The 27,977-nt window shown below is 36.6% G+C and overlaps 1 protein-coding gene and 1 long non-coding RNA gene across 2 annotated transcripts in view; both read left to right on the top strand.

Moving 5' to 3' along the window:
* The window catches only part of LOC308702321 (V-set domain-containing T-cell activation inhibitor 1-like), a 460,835-nt gene that overhangs the window by 112,817 nt on the left and 320,041 nt on the right, over positions 1 to 27,977 (top strand). The window lies entirely within an intron of this gene.
* Positions 19 to 10,450, top strand: LOC308701998. Its single transcript, XR_014031550.1, has 4 exons — positions 19 to 49; positions 135 to 204; positions 1,011 to 1,268; positions 9,123 to 10,450. It is a non-coding gene; the product is annotated as an uncharacterized lncRNA (long non-coding RNA).

Genomic DNA, 27,977 nt, shown 5'->3' with positions numbered 1-27,977 from the left:
GTTCTTTTGGCGCTTGCACTTGAGCATAGGAGGCTGCGTTATCTGCTTGGTAAGATGAGAAAACAATATGGCGTGAATTAAACAAGTTTTGTAATCATTATTGCTTATACTGACTATACCTTGTTGTAATATAGAGTGTAAACGAAAGCTGTGCCTGAATCCACTGTTGTCACGGAGCTAAAGGCAGTGAATTCCGTTAAAATGGTGAGTTGTTTACCTAGGCATCTGAGTTCGCTAATATTCATGCTAACAGGCCAGGGTTTTGATGCCCATTTTTGTATTTAACCTAGTTGCTGAGTTTATGAGTTCGCTAGCATCTATGTTAATCTGTGTTAATGGGTGAATCAATGCAAAGTTGCTCATTGTGTAAAGCTAAAGGTGTGAAGCCTGCTGTGTGCATGTTAATAAGGTAATTAGCCACAATAGGCTAGCGAAATACTGGTTAATGTCTTTGAAACCAACAAATTATTTTGTTTGTGGGTTATAAAAAGAAATGTTAACTTTTCATACTGTTGTTAAATAGTTAGGTTGTTAAATAATGAAGTTAAAAATTGTGGATTTAATTGTGGTCACTGAAGCTTAAAGAGGTAAATTTTTAGTGCATTCTTTCCACTGTTACCGGTGCAGAGGGGGATAAATAAGCACACTAATGCCTTAATGCCTCTAATTGAAAGTGATACAATTTGATTAATGTTTACATGCAATTCATGCAGTTTTATTCTGCATACTGTTAATGTTACTACCGTAAGGTTTCATAAAACTTGAATTTGAAATGTCTCTTTATGAAGGATGCAATTTATGTAAATTAATTTTTTTTTGATACTAGAGAGAAATTCATATAGTTTTGATACCTGAGAAGAAACATAAGAGCTGTTGTACAACGAGAGAAATATTTTTATTTGCATTATGGGTGTACTGAAATATTATCTCATTTTATTTTGTAGTATCCTGTAGCAGTCCATTTATTTACTGAATGGTAATTGAAAGAAATGATTTGGCCTTATTTATAGGTCAGGTTTTGGTAAGAGTTGGGAACATCGTGCAGAGATCCTTTCCATGGAGTGATACAGATCCAGACGTTCTTCCAGAGATTCATTGATTCCCAGTCCAGGTGGCTGGGTGGCGAGCCAATCGTGTTTGACAACGAATCAAATCGCTTTAGACGAACTGCCCGGATCATCCTCTTCATCTTTGTTGTGGTAGGACAAACACTAACTCAAACGAAAAAAAAGGGCCCCAACGGTGAAACTGAACTCTTGTCAACCAAGGCAAGTTGAACCGAGGACGAACTGAGCTCAAAGATACTGAAAAGGAGGGTTTTGTTTTGTTTACGTGCGCACTTTATTATTTTAGTTTGTTATTTTTCATAAATGTGTTTTCTTTCTTTGTATGTATGTTCCACCCTGTGAATTTAATACAGGTTATCTAAACTGTCATTCTGGTGTGGCATTTTTTTTTTCATATTGATATTCAATTCTCAGGCTCTTAACAATTTAGCGACTTCTGATTCTGGTCCAAATCATATTCATGATAGCCTCTACGACTACTTGGACTATTAAACCTATGTACATTATTTCTACTACTTCGTAATAAGGGTTACATTATTGGCGAGCCAGCCAGGAGCCAGAGACATTGAATGTCAATATTGAAAGAATATGCAAAATGGATTTCATACAGAAGTCAGGTGTTAAAATTCCGAATGCAGTGATCGTTAGTGGGGTAACACAGGTAGCAGATCAGGATGAGAAAGTTGTTGACTTCCTTAAGAAGTACGGTTCCATCGAAAGAGCCCTTCTCGTTGATGATTCTAAATCCGAATTTTACCAAAACCTGATCATTGAGTTTTCGAGTGGTTCAGCTTTAGTGAACTTAGAGCCACTTCTGCCATACACATACACAGAGCAAGGTGATCCATGTGCTAAATATGTTGTAAACGCATTAAGCAGTGTGTACACTACGCAGATTGGCAGTAATGTTACAAAAACATATCTAGCTGAATTAAAGGGCTTAGCCAAGCTAAGTGGCAAAGACTATGGGGAGGTGTTGAAAGAGATAATGTCCCAGATTGGTGAAGATATCGAAGCTATGAAACCCATAGGTATACATGTCTCCCCTTCACATGTTGAGACTCCAGTTGTGACATTTCAACCTCCTACCCCCGAAGATCAACAGCCCCTCGTCTCACTTATGGATGCCCCCCGGGAAGGAAATTGCTTAAGTACCACTGATTCAGTCCTGTTCACTAATGGAGGGAAAGCTCCGTCCCTTTCAGTGAGTGACATAAACCCAGCAGAAATACAGAAGGTGGTCGTTGAGCATATTGTACGGAGGGAAGATGTTAGCCCACACTTGCAATCTCCAATGAGGCTTCGTTCCTTTTCTGGAAAGATTCCCAGACCGAGTAACGAAGCTGATTACGACACTTGGCGCTCACACATCGAACTGCTTTTAACCCTTGTGCATTGTTAGAATTTACATCCTTTCGTTATGTTTGTGGCTGAAAACAGCCACTACTTTAAACTGCTGTAAAAATGTATCAGATAAATATTTTTTTCAAATTTTTTTGCATTAATCTATTAATCAACCTCAGTCCTGCTCAAAAATATTAAATGTTTAAAAAAAATTCAGGATTTTAACTCTTTAATTGCCAAATTCGTAAATGATGTCACTGATTTGGGGGGGAAAAAAACACAAAATTACTCATTTTCAATATAAAATGTGATTGTGGACTGGATTTTTTTTTTACCTTTTATCACAGTCTTGGACATGTCAAAGATTAGAAACAACATTGGTTTTGATGCATTGTTAGTTTTTGTGCAGCATCAGATTTTAACTTTTTCTCCCTCATTTACTGTTCGTGGCTGTTTTTGCCCCATTGACTTCCATTATAACCACATTTTTTGATTGCAAAGCCATGACACCATATAATCATGCATTTTTGATTGTTGGTGGTTTTCCCTGTTGGGAAGAGGTAAAATTTGTAATTTTTACTGTTGTTAACCGGGTGGCACCATTAACCCTTTAGATAGGCCTGTGCCAAAAAAAGCTTAGTTTCTGGCTTTTACATGGAGTTATATGGAGTATAACAGCATAATAAAGTGTGTGTGTGTGTGTGTGTGTGTGTGTGTGTGTGTGTGTGTGTGTGTGTGTGAACTCACCTTGATGCGTCTGAGAAAATCAAAATATGCACCTCAGCTCTCAGAACTGCATGGAGTAAACAAAAACAAAGTAAGTGTATTTATGCACCTGCTGCCTTTTGATGGTGAGAAATGCAGACTAAACAAAAACAAAGCAAGTGGATTTAAACGCGTGCATGCAAGCCTGCTGGTCATTTGATGGTGAGAAGAGCAGCAAGCAACATGAGAAAGGGCTTGACTTGTAGTGAAGTTTTAGAGATGATTATGCAGCCTGACCCTTCCAGCGAGCTGCAGGATGTTTCGTCTTCTCCCTCTGACACCACAGACTCAGGAGAGTCAGATCCTGATTTGGATGTGGCACCCTCATCATCCACTCTAGCTTCCACTGAAGGCGAGGAGGATTCGGAGGATCCTGGATCTGGGTGGATTGGGAGAAACGGCGAAGTGTTGTTTTCCACTAACGCGGAGACAACTCTCTTTCTTCAGCCTGCCAGTGGCGTGACTCCAGGGCCGACGCGCTATGCCATCACAAGGCATAGTCATACATGTTTGTATGACTGTACAAACATGTATGTGTTGACGCAAGTCATGCTGACAATGAGGTCAATCATCTCCTCCGTAAAAAACAGATTGAACACGGAATCCATGTTCTGGACCCTTGCGAAGGCATAGCGCGTCGGCCCTGGAGTCACGCCTCTGGCAGGCTGAAGAAAGGGAGTTGTCTCCGCGTTGGTGGAAAACCACACTTCGCCGTTTCTCCCAATCCACCCAGATCCAGGATCCTCCGAATCCTCCTCGCCTTCAGTGGAAGCTAGAGAGGATGATGAGGGTGCCACATCCAAATCAGGATCTGACTCTCCTGAGTCTGTGGTGTCAGAGGGAGAAGACGATACACCCTGCAGCTCGCTGGAAGGGTCAGGCTGCATAATCATCTCTAAAACTTCACTACAAGTCAAGCCCTTTCTCATGTTGCTTGCTGCTCTTCTCACCATCAAATGACCAGCAGGCTTGCATGCACGCGTTTAAATCCACTTGCTTTGTTTTTGTTTAGTCTGCATTTCTCACCATCAAAAGGCAGCAGATGCATAAATACACTTACTTTGTTTTTGTTTACTCCATGCAGTTCTGAGAGCTGAGGTGCATATTTTGATTTTCTCAGACGCATCAAGGTGAGCTCACACACACACACACACACACACACACACACACACACACACACACACACACACACACACACACTTTATTATGCTGTTATACTCCATATAACTCCATGTAAAAGCCAGAAACTAAGCTTTTTTTGGCACAGGCCTATCTAAAGGGTTAATGGTGCCACCCGGTTATCAACAGTAAAAATTACAAATTTTACCTCTTCCCAACAGGGAAAACCACCAACAATCAAAAATGCATGATTATATGGTGTCATGGCTTTGCAATCAAAAAATGTGGTTATAATGGAAGTCAATGGGGCAAAAACAGCCACGAACAGTAAATGAGGGAGAAAAAGTTAAAATCTGATGCTGCACAAAAACTAACAATGCATCAAAACCAATGTTGTTTCTAATCTTTGACATGTCCAAGACTGTGATAAAAGGTAAAAAAAAATCCAGTCCACAATCACATTTTATATTGAAAATGAGTCATTTTGTGTGTGTTTTTTTCCCAAATCAGTGACATCATTTACAAATTTGGCAATTAAAGAGTTAAAATCCTGATTTTTTTTTAAACATTTAGTATTTTTGAGCAGGACTGAGGTTGATTAATAGATTTATGCAAAAAAAAATTGAAAAAAATATTTATCTGATAAATTTTTACAGCAGTTTACAGTTTTTTACAATCACTTTGCTACTATTTTCAGAACCTTGATGTCATTTTTCAAAACTCTAGACACAAAACTCAAAACGGTTATCACTTGTAACACAGGCTATCTACTGTTCAAAACATTGCATTGTGTATTCACATCTTTAAAGAAATCTTGCACTTGCACAATCATTGGTTCAAAAAACTAATTTACTGTGAAATACCGTTGAGACATAACTATAGATCACCCACACACAAGCAACTGATAGTTTCATTGTGTCATTGTTCGAACAATCATTAAATATTGTAGAACAAAATAGGTGATACAGGTTTCATTATGGCACTACATGTACAGTAAATACATCTCTGTAAAGGCACTGCAGTAGTAGAGAGAATACTACAGTGGAATCATTGAACAAAGTTTGTAATATATTGATGCAAAACACTACAGTACAATCACAACATAGGTTTATTTGAATCAAAGCAAAAAATAATTAGCTATGAAATAGAAAAGAAAAGACAGTACTGTAAAACATCAAATGCAGTGTTCCTCAACTTGCTTGCTTGTACTGTAAGAAACAGAACAGGAGTGATGATCTATACAGTGCAGTGCTGTCAATACTGTACATAGTCTGAAAAGGTAGTACAGTGTTTGGGACCATAGACACAGTGTCTGATGAAGCAGTATGATCAAATATTAGGCTACATCCATGGATATTGTAGTCTAATTGGTTCATGCTCCATGCTAATTGGTGACAATGAATATCGTTATCTTGAAACTTTCATGATTTAGTAAACATGGAAGATTGTTTGTCTGTTTCCATACAACTATGCATTCAGAGTAATGCAATAGTTTCTTATCATTTTGAGCAGTTGTATCAATTGATAGTTAGATCAATGTAAGGAAATGAATAGACACTCATTTGAAATGTAATGTGTGAATTGCCTTTTGAAATAGTAATACTTTGATGTTAAGTTGTGTCATATTGAACAGGTGATTTTTGTTGAATGAACAAATGATCTAAGTTTTATGTGTATTGTATCCAAGCAATTGAGAAAAGGGTTAGAGTTTTGAAAAATGTGCATTTTGATCATTGGTTGTGAGTTTTGTGTCTAGAGTTGTGAAAAATGACATCAAGGTTCTGAAAATAGTAACAAAGTGATTGTAAAAAACTGTAAAGTAGTGGCTGTTTTCAGCCACAAACATAACGAAAGGGTAGTAAATTTGCCCACAGTGTACTGTTGAGTTTTTGAAAAATTTCAAAGCATTTTCCCAAAATATGTGTCAAAATAAGATTTGTCACCAAAAATCATTCCATTTGCTGAAACACAGAAAAAGTTATGGCCAAATTTAGACTCAAAAATACCCCATAGTGGATGAAAACATCCCCAACAGCACATAAGGGTTAAGGGGGCAACTTTACCCTTCTTATCCTATTGATAAAACCTTGAATTTACTTCAAATCAAACTACTATCAAATAAAACTACCTGCAACTTACCAAAAAAAAAAATAAAATAAATGTGCTAATGCTAACTGCTCTTAATCAAAATAATAGTTAGAAGAGATAAACAATGCATTCAAACTTTATAATCATTACGTAACCAATTCATATTTAATATTTAAACAACATTAAAAAATCCCTTTTAATTTTAGTTTAAATAAAGCATTTGACAACCAAAACACAGCAGGCCAAACACGAACACGAGCAACAAGCTAACGCTACATCAGGCCTTCACTGCTGAGAAGTGCATGTGTGTGCAAACAGCGTTTCATTCTGCATTCAGCAAACATACCTGATCATCATGGTGGACCAATATTATCAATATATGTTTTATTTGACTATACTGCATAAAAATTCTTTTTTTTTAATTAGGGTGAAATACTACTTTTCAACAGAAAGTATTGTAACTCTTCAGCTTCCGTATTCAAAGCGTTCTGCGTATGACATCAGACGTAAGTGACGTCAAAGGAAATCATGTGAATGATCAGACATGCGCAGATATTCTTCATCTTAAATATACTTTGGTAGGCTATAATCAAGACTCATGATCTTCTGCTGAATTTTCACCATTATTACAGTTTTTTTCGATTGCTAAACGACAGTGGGCACGACTGGAGTCACATGTGCAAAACTCTAACTACAGTCTGCACAGCAGCAGTTCATGTGGACCAAACTCTAGTTCGTTTTTCATTGCTTGACACAGTTTTCAAAACTCTACACACTTATCCCATGACTTTAACCACAACCTGCACAACACTGTGGATTTACAGCACTTTGTTCAAATGCTAACACACTGCTGTCAAAACTGTGAACCACACATTCAAAACAGAATAGATTTCAGCCTTGTGCCTTTCAAACACTTGTGATGTAATGTTGATGAAACCTGTGGCCTGATGCTAGAGAGAGACAGGATTAGCCCCTCAATTATTTGTTTGAATTACAGTATGTACTTTTAGTTTCTACCTTTTTTTCTCAATACTGTAATTCCGTAAATTACTACAGACTATTGAAGCAAACTGCTCATTTTAATTTTCCTTAAAGAATTTTTATGTTCTAAAAATTTAAATAAATCATGAGAAAGAATGTCACTCTTTTCTTTGAAGAAAATATTACTTTGTATGAAGTCACTGAAATTGTTCAAACTGTAAAGATGAAAAGTTTGTATTTTCTGCATTGGTGTTTGATGCTAGTGTTTTTACTCTCAGTGTGTTCTGAGTGGCAGTGAGTGTGATCTCAGTGAGGGTTGTGCATAGTGTTTGGCTGCACTGAGCCTGTTTTGAGCCGTGTGTTAAGAGTTGTGTTGCCTGGAGTGAGTTTTGCAGGTGATGTGAACTGTTTAGCTCAGGTGACTGTTGGTAGTGCAGACTGTAGTTAGAGTTTTGCACATGTAGCTCCAGTTGTGCTCACTGTCGTTTAGCAATCGAAAAAAACTGTAATATCATAATATTTCTGATCTTAGTAATTGAATCTCTAATCATCTTAATCATATATGCGCTTTAATTCATCAATAAAAGATATGAGAAAAAGCTTTTCATTTTATCTTTATTGTTTATTCTATTTTAAAACCATTTTATTTATCATTTTCATTGGTTAGACTAGACTGTAAAAAATATCTTCCAGTTTAGTTCCAGTTTAACAGTGTGCCAACTTTATATTTCATGAAGTTATACAATGTTAATATACCTACTTTAACTTAAAAAATTTGCCTTTCCTTTAATATGTACCAATATCCACCATGATAATACAGGTAGCAAAATAGAAATGGCCTGGTAATAAAACATGGTTAATACTCATATAGACGGTGCACAGCAAAAAACACCATCAGGGTAACACACAACACTAAAATAATGCAATAAACATTTATTAATTTACATCAAATATCAGTCAAAACACACTAATGTACATTACTAATTATTTATAAAAATTGTAATCATATATGTGTAACATTTTTACTGCCTAAATTATCTGGTAATTCATAGTTTTTACTTGCCAAAACCAATTTACTTCACTATTAAATTACATATAATATGATGTTTTTTTTTTTTGTTTTTTGTTTTTTTACCATGTATAGTAAACCAATAACATGTTTTAACTTAAATGTTTTCATGTTTTAACACAATAAAATATTGTGCTAGTTTCACTGAAGAATAATCCAGTTTGACATATAATAATAAAAATAAGATGGTCTTTTTAGCAGGATGCTTTACTCGTCTTTCTGTCTGATGTGACGTCTGATCCAGTATTAGTGAAATGAACAGCAGTAAATGAGTAAATGTTCTCAGACTTACATGAGTATCTGAGTGAAGCTTCTCTCTTAAACTCCTCTGAGAAAACACTGTGTTCTGGATCCTGATCCTCAACTGAAACATTTCTCTGAATGATGTCTCATATATTCCTGCTGTCACTGAGTCTTTAATACACACTCGTGTCTTGACTTTAACACTGTAAGAGCAGGACAAGAACGCAGAGCTTCCAGTGACATCCTCATTCTGACCTACAGAGAAAAAAGAAAGAGAGAGAATTGAAATTAACAAGGAAATACAGCCTGGCTTTTAAAAATGGTTTTCAAAAATGAATTAACACATTAATCTTCTACAACAGATATTACCTGTTTCTTTTTCATATCTGATCTCAGTCCAGAAAGATCTTCCTCACAGTTCCTCTCTCTTGTTTTCATCCTGACAGACTGAACAATCTCTAACTCTGAGAGACTGAGGCTTATATTCTCTGATGAACTGATGGGAGGAGGAAGAGACTGATGGGAGGAGGAAGAGACTGATGGGAGGAGGAAGAGACTGATGGGAGGAGGAGGAGACTGATGGGAGGAGGAAGAGACTGATGGGAGGAGGAAGAGGCTGATGGGAGGAGGAAGAGACTGATGGGAGGAGGAAGAGACTTATGGGAGGAGGAAGAGACTGATGGGAGGAGGAGGAGACTGATGGGAGGAGGAAGAGACTGATGGGAGGAGGAAGAGACTGATGGGAGGAGAAACTAGGGTTCATGTAGTTTTGTTTATTCATCTAACTAAAGAGAGAGAAAGCAAAAGCGCTGTCTTGCAATGAATTTGCCTTTCAAACTTCATTTATAATCATACATTATCAGCATGTAGGTTCAGTTGCATATTGCTTGTTTTAATCAAGTTGAACTTTTTGACAAAATGCTTTTGATGCCTATAATCATCACACTGTTTCTGAAATACACACAAACATTCAGTTTGATTTCTTCAATAGTTTGCACAGGTTTGACCTGATGCCTTTATCTGATATATTTACTAGCAAGAGTTGCTTGATGTGAAACTCAAACCTAACTCAGCTCTTCACCTCCTGGGACACAACACAGGACTACAGTGTGTAATATGTTTCCTCTTCTGCCCTCAAGAGGCTGCAATTGTTATTTTTCCACCATATAAACCCAATGAATCCCTTAGATGCTATTCAAAATAACATTTTAATGTAGGCCTATTCAGCAACTATAAGGAAGGGGCTGGATATGATGATGAGATAGTGGCGTTCAGAATGTGCACAGCAATTAAATTTCAGTACACAGGTGTGTGGTGTTTATGCATGTATGTATAATGTATGTATGTGTGTATATGTTTACCAAAAATGATGTAAGGGCAGTATTGGGGGTAACTCATACAAGTAACTTGAGTTACGTAATCAGATTACTTTTCAAGTAAAGTAATGCATTACTTTTAAAAATTACAACAAAATATCTGAGTAACTTTTGCAAATAAGTAACCCAAGTTGCTTTGTTTCCCCATTTATTGTCTGACACTCTCCGGTCCCCATGTTGAGACAAATCCAAGTGCAGAGGCGTTAATGTGAGCGTACATTTACTCATCTCACATGCACACAAAAAAAGATTCAATATTCTTGTGTACATGCAGTGTAACAGTTAAATGCATCAAAAACTCCAGCCCAAACATGTTTAAAAAACACAGTTTACAAACCAGTTGAAAGTTTTATTGAAAGTGCAATCAATTAAATGCAATTAATAAATCATCTAATACCATAAATATGAAGTGTCATTATAATATGTCTCATTTTATTAAATTGCAGGGCATGTTTAGGGCATGTTTAAAGGGATAGTTTGGCCAAAAATGATATTTAACCCATGATATACTCACCCTCAAGCCGTTCGAGATGTATATGTCAATCTTTTTTCAGACGAACACATTTTCAGTTATTTTAGAAAATGTCTTAGATCTTTCAGTGGTTATAATGTAAAGTAATGGGGTCCACCTCATTCAAGTCCCAAAATGTGCATGCATCCTTCACAAAAGTAATCCATCCGGGTCCAGGGGGATAAGCGAAGGCCTTCTGAGGGTAATCCGTGCAGTTTTGTCGTAAAAAATATACATATTTAAAACTTTATAAACGAAAATAATTGGCTTCCGGTAGCGGTCGACGCGCATTCACAGAGATGGATGCTGGTGTATGACGTAGGACATATAGCGTAGGAAGCGTCGTGACGTAGAACAAACGTGACAGCGCAGCCATCTACGGAAAGCCTGTTCACTCCAACGCCCTATTAATACCTATTGGTTGTAGTCCCACCAGAGTTCCACTGGGGGCGATCGCCATGAGTGCAGAATGAATGGGAGTCTATGGGGCTAGACGGCTAAATTTGTCTCTTTCACCCGATTGCCGTTGAGAAATCTCAGATTTGATTGTAGGTTTTGCAAGTTCAACATGGGTTATAGATCGAAAGTTGAATGAACGAGTACTTATTTATTTTCCATTTCTTACAGGTTGAGTTGTTGTTGCCCACCATAACAGCTAGCATTCTGCTAATGACGTCAGCATTCTTTTTTTGAATTGAATTGAATTGAAAAGTTTATTTGAACAATAAGACAAATTAAAAAACAACAATCAAACGATACAAATCATTATGTACAACAAAACAAAAAAGAAGAAAATAAACAAAAAATAAAAGAAGAAAGAAAAAAATACGTCATTGTTCAAAAAGGAGTGGGAAGAAGCTATAGCGCTTATTCAATCCCACACACAATTAACTACCTTGTATGATATTACAATATCTATGGATTAATAAATAATAGTAGTAATTAGTATAACAATAACAGTTACAGCATTAATAGACTATCAATTTAATAATAATGTATTTAATAATAATGATATTTTTAAACATCAATATCATAAAAATTTATATAATTGTTAATTATATATCAATTATATAAATAAAATTGTTTCCCCAGATCTCTATGCAATAGATGAAGTATGGAAGAACTAATGAGCAATACAAAATATGAAGTGAATTGTAATCTAAAAATTGCTTTATTTTATTTATAATTCCAACGTTCTTGGCGACTTTGTTTTGTATGTGTCTGATATGGGGCTTCCAACTGAGTGTATTGTCTATTATCACACCCAATACCTTAATTTCCTTTACATTTTCAATTATTATATTATCAATTTTAATATATTCATTATCCTTATTTCTATAATTACCAAATGTTATTACCTTAGTTTTCTCTATATTCAGTGATAATTTATTACTATCCATCCATTTTTTAACTTTGTTAAATTCATTATTTATAGTATCAATTACTTTACTTGACTCATTTCCAGAATAAAGTATATTAGTATCATCAGCAAATAATATTAACTTTAGCAGTTTAGAAACTAGAAATATATCATTTATATATATGTTAAATAATTTTGGACCCAAAATCGAACCCTGGGGGACCCCCCCACAAGCAACCGCCATACACTCAGACTTATATTCACCCATTTCCACAAACTGTTTTCTCCCAGATAGATAACTGGTAATCCAGTCCAGTGCCTGGCGTCTGGCACTGGACGTCATTGACATTTTGAAAGACTTTTTAAAGCATATAAGTGACTCTAAAAAATCTAACACCAAGCAATGTGTAATTTCTTTGCATCCCCTTTCGAAAACAACATTCAAATTACTAGACAAAAAATTATATCCTAAGAAAAATGGATTTTGAGCGGTATAGCTCCATAGACCTCCATTCATTCTGCACTCGTCCTGTGAGGTATGGAACCCCTCATATGGAACAAGAGTGGAACTGCAACCAGAAGTTTATTGAGTGGCACTTCTCCCCTTATAGACCTTTCTCACAACTTGCGTATTTGTGACCGGAAATACTAATAGCAAGAGCTATTGACACGCTAATGATGTGTCATTTTAGTTAACAGTTCAGTAACAGTTAGCCTCGCTCTCTACTTACCTTGATATTTATGGACAAATTCCGTGTGGAAATTTTTTTACCCTTTATTTCGTTTTTTTCTTTTTGGTGACGGAGTTTTCCTCTACGAGTCGTCACATCAGCAAATGTAATATTTGGCAAATCCGTTAATGAAGTTAATTGTGTAGACTCTTTGATCCATTTTAAACTTGCCCGCATTTATGTTTTTCTGGTGTGTTAACGCTTGACAGGAACTTCGCTTCCACAACGATTACGTATTTCCGGTTATTGTGAGAAAGGTCTCTGACAAAACTCTACGTTCGTTCTATGTCCCGACGCTTCCTACGCTATGTCCTACGTCATACACCAGCATCCATCTCTGTGAACGCGCGTCGACCGCTACCGGAAGCCAGTTATTTTCGTTTATTAAGTTTTAAATATGTATATTTTTACGACAAAACCACAAAGAACCGGCAAAATTATGAATGTGTCAAAAATAGCAAGGAGACATTTAATTGTTTATTAATAAACTGGTGTTTTCTGTGATGCTGCAAAGATAGAGTTGGCGATGCAGACTCGCCATGAACGCCAGAGAGAAATGCGTGTGAAATACACATTCCATAATGGATTATATAATCAGAGAATAGCCTATTTCTTTTAGTTTTGAATATTTTCGTTTAAAAGTAGACTTTTCAAGCTTTCTATAATAGATAGCCTATATTTCTAAAATCTGTGATGCACAAGCTGAGTTTCGGCGCCCTCCAGTTCACGTGCAATGCAAGTGATCGTGTCGGTGCCTTATTACATTGTCTGCTATATATTTGCGTCTTATTTATTAAATACAGGCAATTGGTTGATAAAACATTGATCAAATTTAAGATACAATTTATACAAAACGAAAATCTTTTAAAAATAGTCTTTCTGCAAAACAAAACTTAATGAAGTGGTAAAAATCATGTCTTACCCACTCCATGTCTCCAGATATATTGCACATCTCATGATGTAGCCTATCTTTATCTTTCTCATGCTGCATGCTCACTTTCATAATCAACATTGATTCAACTAAAAAATAACATTAGCCTTTAATATTTAAACATAAATATGAAACTAAATGTTTTCTTTAATGGCTACAACACATATACAGTACAGAGAAATTTCATGTCTTGTCGTTGGCCACAACATAATGACGTCACATATTTTCCAACCCAGCCCCCTGCCCCCCCTCCATGAGGGTGTTGTGAGGTTTTGAGCCAGCTTTTTCTTCAGCTCTGACTTCGCGCGCAGCCGTGCACGAGCACAAAAACTCACAACACCCTCCCCCTGTCGGTGATTGGTTGGAACACTATTTGTTTTGGTTTTGAGTGTTTGGCTAAACCATTTGTTTTTGTGTGCAAATCTCAGAGCCTAGGCTGCCTACAGAGACGCGTTTTTTGACGGCATGCTTATGGGGCGGGCAGCAAGCGGATCGTTAGGAAAGATTAGATGAATGTGATAAAAATATTTTTGGGCCTGAAATCACTGATACCACCTTTAAGACACAGAATAGATGAAGTTTTAAAAACGAACGCTTGGTGACAGCACCTCAGTGTACTTCAGGCTAATAGAGCTGTTTTACATTGGCGCGTCATTCACTTGGCTTTCACTTGGCGATTTCCATTAGGATCGGTGGATACGCTCAAACTCGGAATTTTACGCAAATTATGACAATTATTTACTGTATTAAAGGAAGACATCGGACAAACCCGAACGCAAGCAGCTGCTTTTCAATTTTAAAGCACGACCGTTTGTTTGTTGTTGATTTTTTTTAACGAGATTTGTTATCCAATGCTTGCCTTTTTTTAACATGTAGGCCTACGACTATCTGTGACTGACATCAGGTATTAAAAATCAAATTATTTATTTATCCACCCCAGCATGTGTTCATGTTATAATCTGCGTGTATGGGATACAAATAGTTTCAAATATTAATATAGCCATAGCCTAACTATAAAAAAAATCACTGCTGTAAATCTGTGCAATATAGCCTACTGTAGCCTTTTTCAAAAATTAAATAAAATACCCAGCAGAGAAGTGATATGAACATTTATTACTTAAATACGCTATTGAGCACATAAATAATAATATTTGCTATAGATCGACAAAATATCTGTTTTAATTAATATATACACTCACCTAAAGGATTATTAGGAACACCATACTAATACTGTGTTTGACCCCCTTTCGCCTTTAGAACTGCCTTAATTCTACGTGGCATTGATTCAACAAGGTGCTGAAAGCATTCTTTAGAAATGTTGGCCCATATTGACAGGATAGCATCTTGCAATTGATGGAGATTTGTGGGATACACATCCAGGGCACGAAGCTCCCGTTCCACCACATCCCAAAGATGCTCTATTGGGTTGAGATCTGGTGACTGTGGGGGCCATTTTAGCACAGTGAACTCATTGTCATGTTCAAGAAACCAATTTGAAATGATTCGAGCTTTGTGACATGGTGCATTATCCTGCTGGAAGTAGCCATCAGAGGATGGGTACATGGTGGTCATAAAGGGATGGACATGGTCAGAAACAATGCTCAGGTAGGCCATGGCATTTAAACGATGTCCAATTGGCACTAAGGGGCCTAAAGTGTGCCAAGAAAACATCCCCCACACCATTACACCACCACCACCAGCCTGCACAGTGGTAACAAGGCATGATGGATCCATGTTCTCATTCTGTTTACGCCAAATTCTGACTCTACCATCTGAATGTCTCAACAGAAATCGAGACTCATCAGACCAGGCAACATTTTTCCAGTCTTCAACTGTCCAATTTTGGTGAGCTCATGCAAATTGTAGCCTCTTTTTCCTATTTGTAGTGGAGATGAGTGGTACCCGGTGGGGTCTTCTGCTGTTGTAGCCCATCCGCCTCAAGGTTGTGCGTGTTGTGGCTTCACAAATGCTTTGCTGCATACCTCGGTTGTAACGAGTGGTTATTTCAGTCAAAGTTGCTCTTCTATCAGCTTGAATCAGTCGGCCCATTCTCCTCTGACCTCTAGCAACAACAAGGCATTTTTCGCCCACAGGACTGCCGCATACTGGATGTTTTTCCCTTTTCACACCATTCTTTGTAAACCCTAGGAATGGTTGTGCGTGAAAATCCCAGTAACTGAGCAGATTGTGAAATACTCAGACCGGCCCGTCTGACAAAATTGCTTAAATCACCTTTCTTTCCCATTCTGACATTCAGTTTGGAGTTCAGGAGATTGTCTTGACCAGGACAACACCCCTAAATGCATTGAAGCAACTGCCATGTGATTGGTTGATTAGATAATTGCATTATAGAGAAATTCAGCAGGTGTTCCTAATAATCCTTTAGGTGAGTGTATATTATTATTATTTTTATTTATTTTTTACTCTTCAGCACTGCAGGGTTTTTAATTGTACGAAAAAAAAAGAAGAAAAAAACAATGACCAGGGCTTGTATTATTTGGTTGCCTATTATTGTCTTATTTGCCACGAAAAGTTTAAAATAAAATAAAACACTTTCGGAACTATGTCTTACCCGAGTTAAAATCCAGAGTTTGTTTTTATTCACCGATCCTAATGGAAAAATGAAGAAGCATAAATGAATGATGTAAAATTACAGAGCCCTACATGACATTCAGAAAATAGTGTCTACTATCAGCCTAGGCTATCTCTCCTTGCAATGCTAGTGGGCTAATTTAATGCAGTCTTGCTCATTGCTCACTTAAAGTGGCACTGACTTATCTGCTGGGTAAATTAATAAATATACTGTAATATAGCTAAATCTCAAACATTGTACAATTTATATCAGCAACATATTTATTTATATCTCCCAGCCCTGAACTGCTCAATATTAAAGCTTATATAGGCCTATATGACTTTTTGTGAAGCTGCTTTAAAACAATGTGAATTGAGCATATGAATAATTTTGACTTGACTTCACTTAATATAGACCTGGGCCCGGTTTCCCAAAGCGTTCTTATCTCTAAGAAGTTCTTAACCTATTGCTTAACCTCTCTCTTAACCTTATGGGACGGTTCCCGAAACGTTCGTACGCTAAGTATATCTTCTGTAAGTCACACTTTCGTAAGGTTGGTCTGGACCATTCGTAGCTCTCTCTTAGCGTTTTTGCAGGTCTAAATGAACATAATTCTGAAGTTTTAATACACCCAGACAGTATTAAATTAGGCTAATTCAAGTGTTTTCATGCAAAGAATAAAATTGTCATTACACTGATTGTTGTTAGATTTTTAATTATATTATTATACAATATTATTAATTGAATTAAAACGCTCTTTTAAAGGCCAGTGAAAGCATAGGCTACTGTCAGTTAAGTCCTATTCGGACGCTAATATTGTTTCTCATGGGCTCGTCCGGTATTTTAAACATTTACAGGGGTAAGTCGGTGATTTTAGTGCCGTCCGAATCCATAAGATCAGTGTTTTTCTCACCCAATCCACGTAAAAATCCCTGGCCAAATTAGTACCTTCTGTTTTTTATGGAAGCTTGTTTCCGCCACAAAAAAAAAAGATAATTGCGACTTTTTATCTCACAATTGCGAGTTTCAGAATTGCGAGATATAAAGTCAGAATTGCGTAGAATAAAGTCGCAATCGCGTGTTATAAAGTCAGAATTGCGAGATATAAAGTCAGAATTGGGAGAAATAAAGTCAGAATTGGGAGATATAAAGTCAGAAATGCGTGATATAAAGTCAGAATTCTGAGATATAAAGTCAGAATTGCGAGATATAAAGTCACAATTGCGTCTTATAAAGTCAGAATTCTAACTTTTTTTCTCGCAATTGCGACTTTATATCACGCAATTCTGACTTTATATCTCAGAATTCTGACTTTATATCACGCAATTGGGAGATATAAAGTCAGAATTGCATGATATAAAGTCGCAATTGCGTGTTATAAAGTCAGAATTCTGAGATATAAACTATTTTAAGGTAAAAAAAAAAAAGTCCGTCTTTTTTTCCCCTTAGAATTGGACTTTATAGGCCCTATCTCACAATTCTGAGAAAAGATGTCAGAATTGCGAGATATAAACTCGCAATTATGTGTTATAAAGTCAGAATTGTGTGATATAAAGTCAGAATTCTGAGATATAAAGTCAGAATTGCGTGATATAAAGTCGCAATTGCGAGAAAAAAAGTCAGAATTCTGACTTTATAAGACGCAATTGTGGCTTTATATCTCCCAATTCTGACTTTATATCTCAGAATTCTGACTTTATATCACGCAATTCTGACTTTATATCTCCCAATTCTGAGAAATAAAGTCAGAATTGCGAGATGTAAACTCGCAATTGTGAGATAAAAAGTCGCAATTATCTTTTTTTTTTTTTTTTTTTTTTTTTTTTGTGGCGGAAACAAGCTTCCATACTTTTTTGGCAAACAGGTCGTGTGGTAATTTAATTTCCGTCTGAATCCAAATCTCCGAGTTTACAAGAGATTCAAATTCACGGTTTGAATCCTTTTTGATCACTGCCGAGCACCGTACGCAAGATGTAAACTTTTATTACTGAAATGCTGGAAAGTATTTACACAAGAACAATATTTCATATTGTTTTTGAAGGGCCCTTTGCTAAGGGCTATCCGGTCCCTGTACGACCGGAGCAGGAGCTTGGTTCGTATTGCCAGCAGTAAGTCAGACTTGTTCCCGGTGCGTGTTGGACTCCGGCAGGGCTGCCCTTTGTCGCCGGTTCTGTTCATAATCTTTATGGACAGAATTTCTAGGCGCAGCCAGGGGCCGGAGGGGGTCAGGTTTGGGGACCACACGATTTCATCTCTGCTCTTTGCGGATGATGTGGTCGTGTTGGCCTCATCAAACCAGGACCTCCAGCATGCACTGGGACGGTTTGCAGCCGAGTGTGAAGCGGCTGGGATGAGAATCAGCACCTCCAAATCCGAGGCCATGGTCCTCAGTCGGAAAAGGGTGGCTTGCTCGCTTCAGGTTGGTGGAGAGTTCCTGCCTCAAGTGGAGGAGTTCAAGTATCTCGGGGTCTTGTTCACGAGTGAGGGAAGGATGGAACGGGAGATTGACAGACGGATCGGTGCAGCTTCTGCAGTAATGCGGTCGATGTACCGGTCTGTCGTGGTGAAGAAGGAGCTGAGCCGCAAGGCGAAGCTCTCGATTTACCGGTCAATCTACGTTCCTACTCTCACCTATGGTCATGAGCTTTGGGTCATAACCGAAAGGACAAGATCCCCGATACAAGCGGCCGAAATGAGCTTTCTCCGCAGGGTGGCTGGGCGCTCCCTTAGAGATAGGGTGAGAAGCTCGGTCACTCGGGAGGAGCTCAGAGTAGAGCCGCTGCTCCTCCACATTGAGAGGGGTCAGTTGAGGTGGCTCGGGCATCTTTTCCGGATGCCTCCTGGACGCCTTCCTGGGGAGACTATGTCTCCCGGCTGGCCTGGGAACGCCTCAGTGTCCCCCCGGAAGAGCTGGAGGAAGTGTCGAGGGAAAGGGAAGTCTGGGCATCCCTGCTTAGACTGCTGCCCCCGCGACCCGGCCCCGGATAAGCGGTAGAAGATGGATGGATGGACAATATTTCATCGCAGCTCCACCTCAGCGAACAAAAATGGGAAAGAAAAGGTGGCACGTAAATTTTTGAAAAGGTTATTGTGGCAGCAATAGGCTATATGTTACAATTTTAAAATATGTAGGTTAGGCTATTATAGGCTATTATAGTTTGGATTATTTTTTATAATATCCAATAATCATAATAAATTGCAATTTCAACTATTTCTGAAGTGCTTCTTTTATAAAGATGACAGCTTTTTCACATAAACAGCCCCTGCACGAGAGAATAATTGATTGTCGAGCCATCGATTTCAAACAATTCATCACCATGGCCACGGACAGCGCCGGGTCACGTCGCACTTAAGAAGGTATATCTTAAGTAGCTTTCTAAGGTATAGTTCGGGGAACACACTTAGGAAAATAAACAAATTTGGTAAGATATATCTTTCGAGTGCTTATCAACTTTGAATGACATGGTAATAAAATTATATCAAATTATTGGTAACACTTTAGAATACTGTATCTTACTTACTGCATAACTAATAAGTAATTATTGAAGAACTAATAGGTAATTATTCATTAAATACTTCTTCACTACTGTTAACTACTAAGGAAGATGTGTTAACTAATCAGTATGTAATATATTTTTATGATTGTGTTAAGTAACAGTTAGTTAATCAATAAATAATGAATTCTGTCATAACTCTTGAAGAACTACTACTAATTATCTACTAATTAAGGTTCAAGAAAAATAACTAAGAAGTAACTACTAATGAACAGTCATACAAAACTAACCTCAGATTAGTTTTTATATTTTATATACAGTACTGTGTGTGTCTGTTTTCCTTAGCATAGAATGCCATTGAGTAAATTCATGTTTGAGGCAATGACTGAGGGAAACTGAAAATATAGGGAACTTATTAGTAATTCATAAATAATTATCAAATAATTCTGCAGGAATTACTTAGAACCTGGAACAGTATTCTAAAGTGAGAATATAGGGAACTCATTAGTAATTAATAAATAATTATCAAATTATTATCCAGGAATTAGGCTACTTATAACCTGAAACAGTATTCTAAAGTGAACATATAAGGACATTAATTGGTAATTAACAAATAATTATTAGATAATTCTTCAGGAATTACTTAAAACCTGGAACAGTATTCTAAAGTGAGAATATAGGGAACTCATTAGTAATTAATAAAGAATTATCAAATAAATATCCAGGAATTAGGCTACTTATAACCTGAAACAGTATTCTAAAGTGAACATATAAGGAAATTAATTGGTAATTAACAAATAATTATTAGATAATTCTTCAGGAATTACTTGGAACCTGGAACAGTATTCTAAAGTGAGAATATAGGGAACTCATTAGTAATTAATACAGAATTACCACATACTTCTGACTCAAATCAAACTTACTGTAAAAAACACATTATTAACGGTATTATCTAAACCTTTGTAAAATAGATAAGTTATCATACATTATGATACATTTTGCTAATTAAATAAAAAGTTTGCTTATTTGCAGATCAATATATAGCCTAGTAAATGTCTGCACTTATCTTTCTTATTAGTGCTGAAGAATGACTAAAACTGGCTAGAAAATAAAATAAAAAACATTGATCAGTGCTTTTTACTTTTCAAGTAATTACCTTTGTACTTTTACTAAGGTAATTTTGAAAATGAATAGGCCAATAGTTTATCATTTTACTGGAGTAATATTTTATTGGGTTATCTGTACTTTTACTCAAGTACTTGATTTGTGTACTTCATCCACCACTCCACTGCTAAAATAAAACGGTTTATTGTAGTAACCACTGTGTATGACTGTTCATTAGTAGTTACTTCTTAGTTATTTTTCTTGCACATTAATTAATAGATAATTAATAATAGTTCTTCAAGAGTTATGACATAATTCATTAGTTATTGATTAACTAACTGAAACTTAACACAATCATACAATTCTATTACATACTAATTAGTTAACACATCTTCCTTAGTAGTTAACAGTAGTGACTTAAGTGTTAATAAATAATTATCTATTAGTTCCTCAATAATTCCTTATTAGTTATGCAGTAAGTAAGATACAGTATTCTAAAGTGTTACCAAATTATTTTGGCAGTAAATTTGGTTTTTTTTTTTTTTTCTTGGTGTGGGTCGGGTTTGGTCAGCTTATTGGCTGGAAATCACCATCCCAATCTGTCAACACTGTGCACCATTACAATACTTATAGGCAACTAGTCATCATATCTTCCACTCCATGAAACACATGTTAATGCTCAGTAATACACATATGCCTTTTATTTCTAAATTATTAAAAAAAATTATCTTAAAAACATACTAACATCACTGTAAAAAAAAAGTGTAATTTTACAGGCAATTGTCTGTATTTTTTTACAGAATTTTACCGTTTTGTCATTATACAGCAAATATCTGTAAAATAAAAGGCATTTGCTGTAATTTAAAGGTCCATTGTTAAATTTACAGGTAATTGCTTGTATTTTGGTTTTACAGCAATTTTACATTTTTTAAAAGGAACTTGTCTGTATTTTTACAGAGTTATGTGTAATTTTACAGAAATTATAAGTAATATTTTACAGATTTTTTCTGTGAAATTAGAAAACAAAGTAAAGAAGGTATAACTGCGGAAATCAGCATCTATTCAATATGTTTTCCTTACAGATTATTAAGCATGTGGGGGCTAAAGTGAGTTTTTTAAGGTTAAATAAAAGTATTTGTACCATAGACAGTGATTTGTACATACAGTACCCTACATAGACTACAGTAGGCCTGAATTATTTTTTATTTCACATTTTATTTTATACTCATTTTGATCATTATTTCATTGTCTTATTCTCCCATAATTTCATGTATATTTCATGAATATTTTTCCAAATCTCCGTTGCTTCACATTCAGGGCTTTGTGTGTGTGTGTGTGTGTGTGTGTGTGTGTGTGTGTGTGTTTGAGTGCGCGCGCGCGATGACGCAGGTTCAAATTCATTTCCGCTGTTTACTCCCGCCCACAACGGTTAACCTTAGCTGTAGCTGATCAGTCGAGTTTGGGCAAGCGGGAGATTTGAATTCAGTCTACTCTCGTGAAGTGGATTGTGAGATCAACAGTGGTTCAAAGCAATCGTATTCGTCAAGAGCAGCCGTGAGCAGGAGCTGTTTCAGTCAGTCCGTTTGGATTCTTCGGAAATAACGCCCTTTTCAGTGAGCCTTGTTCGTCACAGCGAGCGGACATCATGCCAACCGATCACCGGCTGAGGTAAGAGTCTCATTATACTAAGTTACATGTGAACGATATTTTATAGCACGCTATTACATTTGTGTTAAGTTTACAGTTTTCAAGCTAACGTTAGCATACGATGTTCAGTTAACGTTAACTGGCGAGAGCTGGAGGGCAAAACACTAAAAATACATTTCCATCTGTTTTAAGAAAGATCTGTTGAACCCACACCTCAAAAGACCTAAAACGAGCTTTCGTAGACTTGTTATACATCTCAAAGTCCGTTTAATTGTATATAAAATCTTCGTTAATACGCGATAGTATCTGTCAGTAAATCAATCTCTTAAATGGCGGGACATTTTGAAACACTGCCTGGAAGCTGAAAACTCTTCTCTTAAAAAATATCCTTGGTTTTAATTATAGTAAAATTATAGTAACCACGTTTTTGGTGGATTTTTATTACTATTTTTAATAACCACAGTTATACTACAAATAGGCCTACCATGTTTTTTTTTTTTTTGTTTGTTTCTTTGTGGTTAAACCATAGTTAATTTTCGTAAGGGTTAACGTGGCTATCAAGACTGTTAAGAAAACGAATTCAGTAAATACTGTAACTTACTTGATACAGGGAAGCACATGAGACTAGAATATGAACACAACATGATAAATGGCATATTCTGGCTGCATCTGCTTGCCAACTCGTGACGTTAGCTATAGAATGCATACATGTGCATATATTAGGCTTATAAAATAAAAGTTGATAGAATGTTTGTGTTCTGATGAAGAAATGAACTTATCTACATTTTGGATGGCCTGGGGTCATCATAGTAGCCTTTTTCATAGGATACTTTTGATCATTGGTTATGAAAATTGCCAGATGAACAGAAAGTTAACTTACACCCCTAGGTGTCTCAGCTCAAAACTTCACTGTTACCCTTTCCTGCTCAGCTTCCAGATCATAGTCGTTTGAGGTTTTGCATTGTCCCAGTGGAACATATTCTGACATGTGTAAATGTAATACTGAGTTGTTAAATTTTTTTTTTTTTTTTTTTTTGTGATTTCAGGTCAAGTGGAAAGCAGAATGATCATGGCAAACAAGGTATGGGAAGAAGTAATTTAAAATATTGTTATGGCTGAGTCATCTGATTCCATATGATTGCACTAAAAGTGGCAGAACATTTAATTTGTTTTATACTGTATTTTCCCATGTGAATATTCATTTGATCCTTGTGAGGCCACTGTAGCTGCACAATGTTTGGTTTTACTACAGTAAGACCACGATTGTGTTAGATTCCACTAGGCTTGGGCGGTATTGGAATTTTGATACCGTCAAACCTCCTCCCTATTTTACCGGGGTATACGGTATTACCGTGACTAATTAAAAATTATGACATAAATAATGGGCTCAGATGGCGTCACCAAACTGTTGGCTTGTGCCTACACCGTTCAGAAACTGAATGCCAGATAAAAAAAAAAAGAAAAAATAAAAAAAAATCAAGCCGTGCACGTTGTGTCTGAGTCCGGCCGACGGCATTAACTGTTATTATGAGCCGGAGCCCACCATTATTCAACATAATATCTGTGTGCGTGCAACAAGCAAGAAGTGCCTTTGTAATCCGGTGACGCGTGTCCATTGATTTTTATTAATAAATCTTTTCTGCAAAGATGGAAGTTGACGATCGCCATCTCTGTAGTGAACGCGCCTATAGAGAGAAATGCACATCATTGATCAATCAGATTTATTTTCGTTTTGAATTGTTTCGTTTAAAGAAATTGACGATCGCCATCTCCATAGTGAACGATAGAGAGAAATGCACATCATGGATTACAGAGAGTAGGCTAGTCTATTTCTTTTCGTTTTGTATGGTTTCGTTTACTGAAATTGATGATCGCATCTCTGTATGAACGCGCCTAGAGAGAAATGCACATCATGGATTAAATAATCAGAGTGGACTCTTTCTTTTCGTTTTGAATTGTTTCGTTTAAAGAAATTGACGATCGGCATGCACATCATGGATTAATCAGAGAGTAGCCTACCCTATATTTCTTTTCGTTTTGAATTGTTTGGTTTAAAGAAATTGACTATCGCCATCTCTGAGTTTCGGTTAATTTATGAGATTTCAATTTCAAGTGACCGTGGCATGCCAGCGCCCATCATGTCATGATTATATTAAATCCAGGCAATTTGGTTGATGAAAATTTTATTAAAATTAAGATACAATTTATACAAAACGAAATTCGTTTTAAAGAGGCCTTTTACAAAACGAAATTTATTGAAGTGGTCAAATCGTCTGACTCCCGATGCATCCCATCTTATTTGTGCTGTTCACTTTTCATAATCAACAACGATGGAAAAAATAACATTATAATATTTTAACAAATACGAAACTTAATGCGCTTATTTAATGAACTCGAGAACAAAATGCATCCTGGCAGTAGTGAGTGGGTGGTAGTTTCGGAGATGCGACATTAGGTTAGAGGTGTTTACATCTCTCGCGGTCACCTTTTTATGGCACAATTTACAAATTGCCTCGTCAGTATTTACCGCCTCTCCCTTCTCATTTGGCTGGAACCAGAAATATTACCAAACTGCAACCACACAAGCATTTTTAGGCAATAAATAAATTATATATATTATAGGCTATATAAGTGCCGGTAATGACGGTATTGAAACTGATACCGGTGCTATTTTAAGATCCCGCGGTATCCGATATTACCGTAATACCGCCCAACCCTAGATTCCACCCATCTATTTATTTATTATTATTATTTTTTTTTTTTTTTTGTAGTGTAGCCTAACTAGGCTCTGTCATTTAGCAACATGACTTTTCCTATCACTTAATGACACATATCTCTACCTTTCATTCCATCCAGAGGATCTGACGGTTGCTACAGCATCTCAGCCTACCTGATGGAAAATTCCTGCTGGATGAATGACCTTCACCTTCAACTCAACCTTGCCAAGACAGAACTGCTTATGGTTTCAGCCAAACCATCCTTGCTGTGTGATCCTGCTGATTTGCCTTATACAACACCAGAAAGATCCGGCCCTTCCTATCGGAGCCACACAACTCCTTGTCTAAGCTCTTGTTCTATCCAGACTGGACTATTGTAATGCTCTCCTGGCAGCTCTTCCAGCATCAGTCAAACCTCTGCAACTGATCCAGATGCTGCAGCAAGACCTAAACTCACTGCTTCAGATCTGTGTGTCTCCAGAAGCTTGTGTTCTGCAAGTGAACGGCGCCTTGTGGTGCCATCATCCCAAAGAGACACAAAATCACTTTCACTGACATTTCCCTGGACTGTTCCCTGCTGGTGGGATGACCTGCCCAACTCAACACATTTTCAAGAAACTGCTAAAGATCCATCTTTTCATAAACACTTGACCCACTGTGCTACACTAACTGGGACTTGTCACTGCACTTGTTGCTTCTATTGTTCTCTTAATATAAATATAAAGTCTTTTAATGTGGATTTTTTTACATGTTCTAAATGATATACTAAGCCTGTATTTCCTATCATTCACGTATATTGATGTTCAGTGTTTGTTTAATGAGTAATACTGTAAATGTGCAGGTATTCCGTACTTGTACCTTTAGTTAATTTAACAGAAATTTACTGTACATTTGCTATTATTAAGTACTTAATTAGAGATTGGTCAAAGTTGTGAAACTGGATCTGCAAAAAAATAAACTGTAAATATACAAACTTTGTATTTGAATTTATGGACTTATTACATTTTTATACATAACTTCATAGTTATTTTACACAGAAAAAATATATATTAAAAGATAATTACTGTAGATAGACAGAGCATTATTATAAAATAACTTTATAAAACCCTAAATTTACAGTTTAACCTTAAAGTTAAATGTTCTTTTTTATGTAATTTGACATAATTTATCTGTTTTTCCACTGTTTAATAAGCCATTATTAACAGTAATGTACTGTAATTTAATTAAGTTTGACTGTAAAGTCAATTCTGTATTTTTACGGTTTTTGCCTGTAATTTTGTGAAATGGTAATTTGCTGTAATTTAACAGAACCCGTCTGGAAACTTTGCTGCCAGAGATTTACCGTTTTTTTACGGGATTTTTTTTTACAGTAAGGTCCCATGACATGGATTATTTTATTATTTTATAATGTCCTTATAATCCTGGGGTGCCCTTATAATGTTAGTATGTTTTTAAGATCAAAAAATGTAATAATTTAGAAATAAAAGGCATTTTTCCTAGCCTGATTTTAGCCTCTGATTTGAATGCTCTGTTTGAAGGGGCGTGTCTGCTGTGAGACTTCAGTGTAAGCGCCCACTGCTGTGATTGGCTGACATGCTTGCATATGAAATATCTATTCTATAAGTATTTAGATCTATTCCCATGACATAAAAGGTTGCAGTGATGAGCACTGAGCAGATGACAGACTGTTGATCGCGTGAATGAAGATCTTATCATTGCAACGCAGTTTCTGCACTCTCACTAATGATTTCACCAATCCAAACATGAGGTAAGTACAGTAAGAGCTCCATTGTGCTGCATAACAGCGTCATTGATTTGAAGAGAAAGGGGAGGTGACCCTACGAGGCCTTCACAGGGGATTGACTAGTAAACACAGTCTCTGCTAGGGTGGCCATACGTCCGGATTTTGGCCGGACAGTCTGGATTTTAAGCCCCCTGTCCGGCGTCTGGCGCAACCTCAAGCCGGACACTTGTTTGCACTTTTCAAGACAGGTTCATTTCAGTGGTCAGTTTATCACATTATGTGAATAAATACAAATACTGTGAACAAACACTTTTTTTGCCTCTTCTGTTACACATAGGTCTACATCAAGATATATCGTAGATCAAATTGTCTGGTAATGAATAGACTATTTCAGAATCACTGTATCATGATACCATCGATATGATGGACAAAATTGTATTGTAGTTGCGAGTACACCAGAGTCCTATGCAATTATTATTGCCTCACTAAATGCAGCAAAGTGTCCTCCTTTTTGGTATTATGGAAATGGCCACCTTAGTCTCTGCTGACACTCAGGGCTGAGTTTTGGTCGTGTCTAGGTGCAGGTCCACCATCTGATCAGGATATGGACCGGATCCGGCTGACTACGGTAACCTCTGGATAAGGTTGAGACAGACAGACTAATATTAGCGTAGATACTATACCATTTTTCTTATGATGTAACAAGTACATTGGGTGTTATAGGACTATTAACTACAGCTAGTGATGTGACGTTCGGCACTGAGGCTTCGAAGATTGTATAAAAAAAAAAAAAAACATCTAAGAGTATAGCACTGCACCGGAGCTTAATTCATTTTGCCATAACCATGTTATCTGTGATGTCCGAAGCTTCGTTTTCGCACACAACCACGTGACTGCTTCGTATTCTGATTCAAATAATGGAAACCCCTCCCGCAGATGTCAAGTGTCATTCGCTTCTTTGATAAAAAGAAATCATTAATATCAATAAATATTTACATGTGTAGTTTTGTGCAGGTTCAGTTTGTATTAATTCCTGGTTCATAAGTACTTCAACAGACCATTTTATGATAATATTCTTTTATTTTGATCATATAAACTTTCCTGTAGCTCAAAC

Source organism: Scardinius erythrophthalmus (assembly GCF_964197995.2).
Source record: "Scardinius erythrophthalmus genome assembly, chromosome: 14".
NCBI classification, from domain to species: Eukaryota; Metazoa; Chordata; class Actinopteri; order Cypriniformes; family Leuciscidae; genus Scardinius; species Scardinius erythrophthalmus.
Note: the sequence above shows the minus strand (reverse complement) of the source record. Positions and strands in the feature narration are given on the sequence as shown.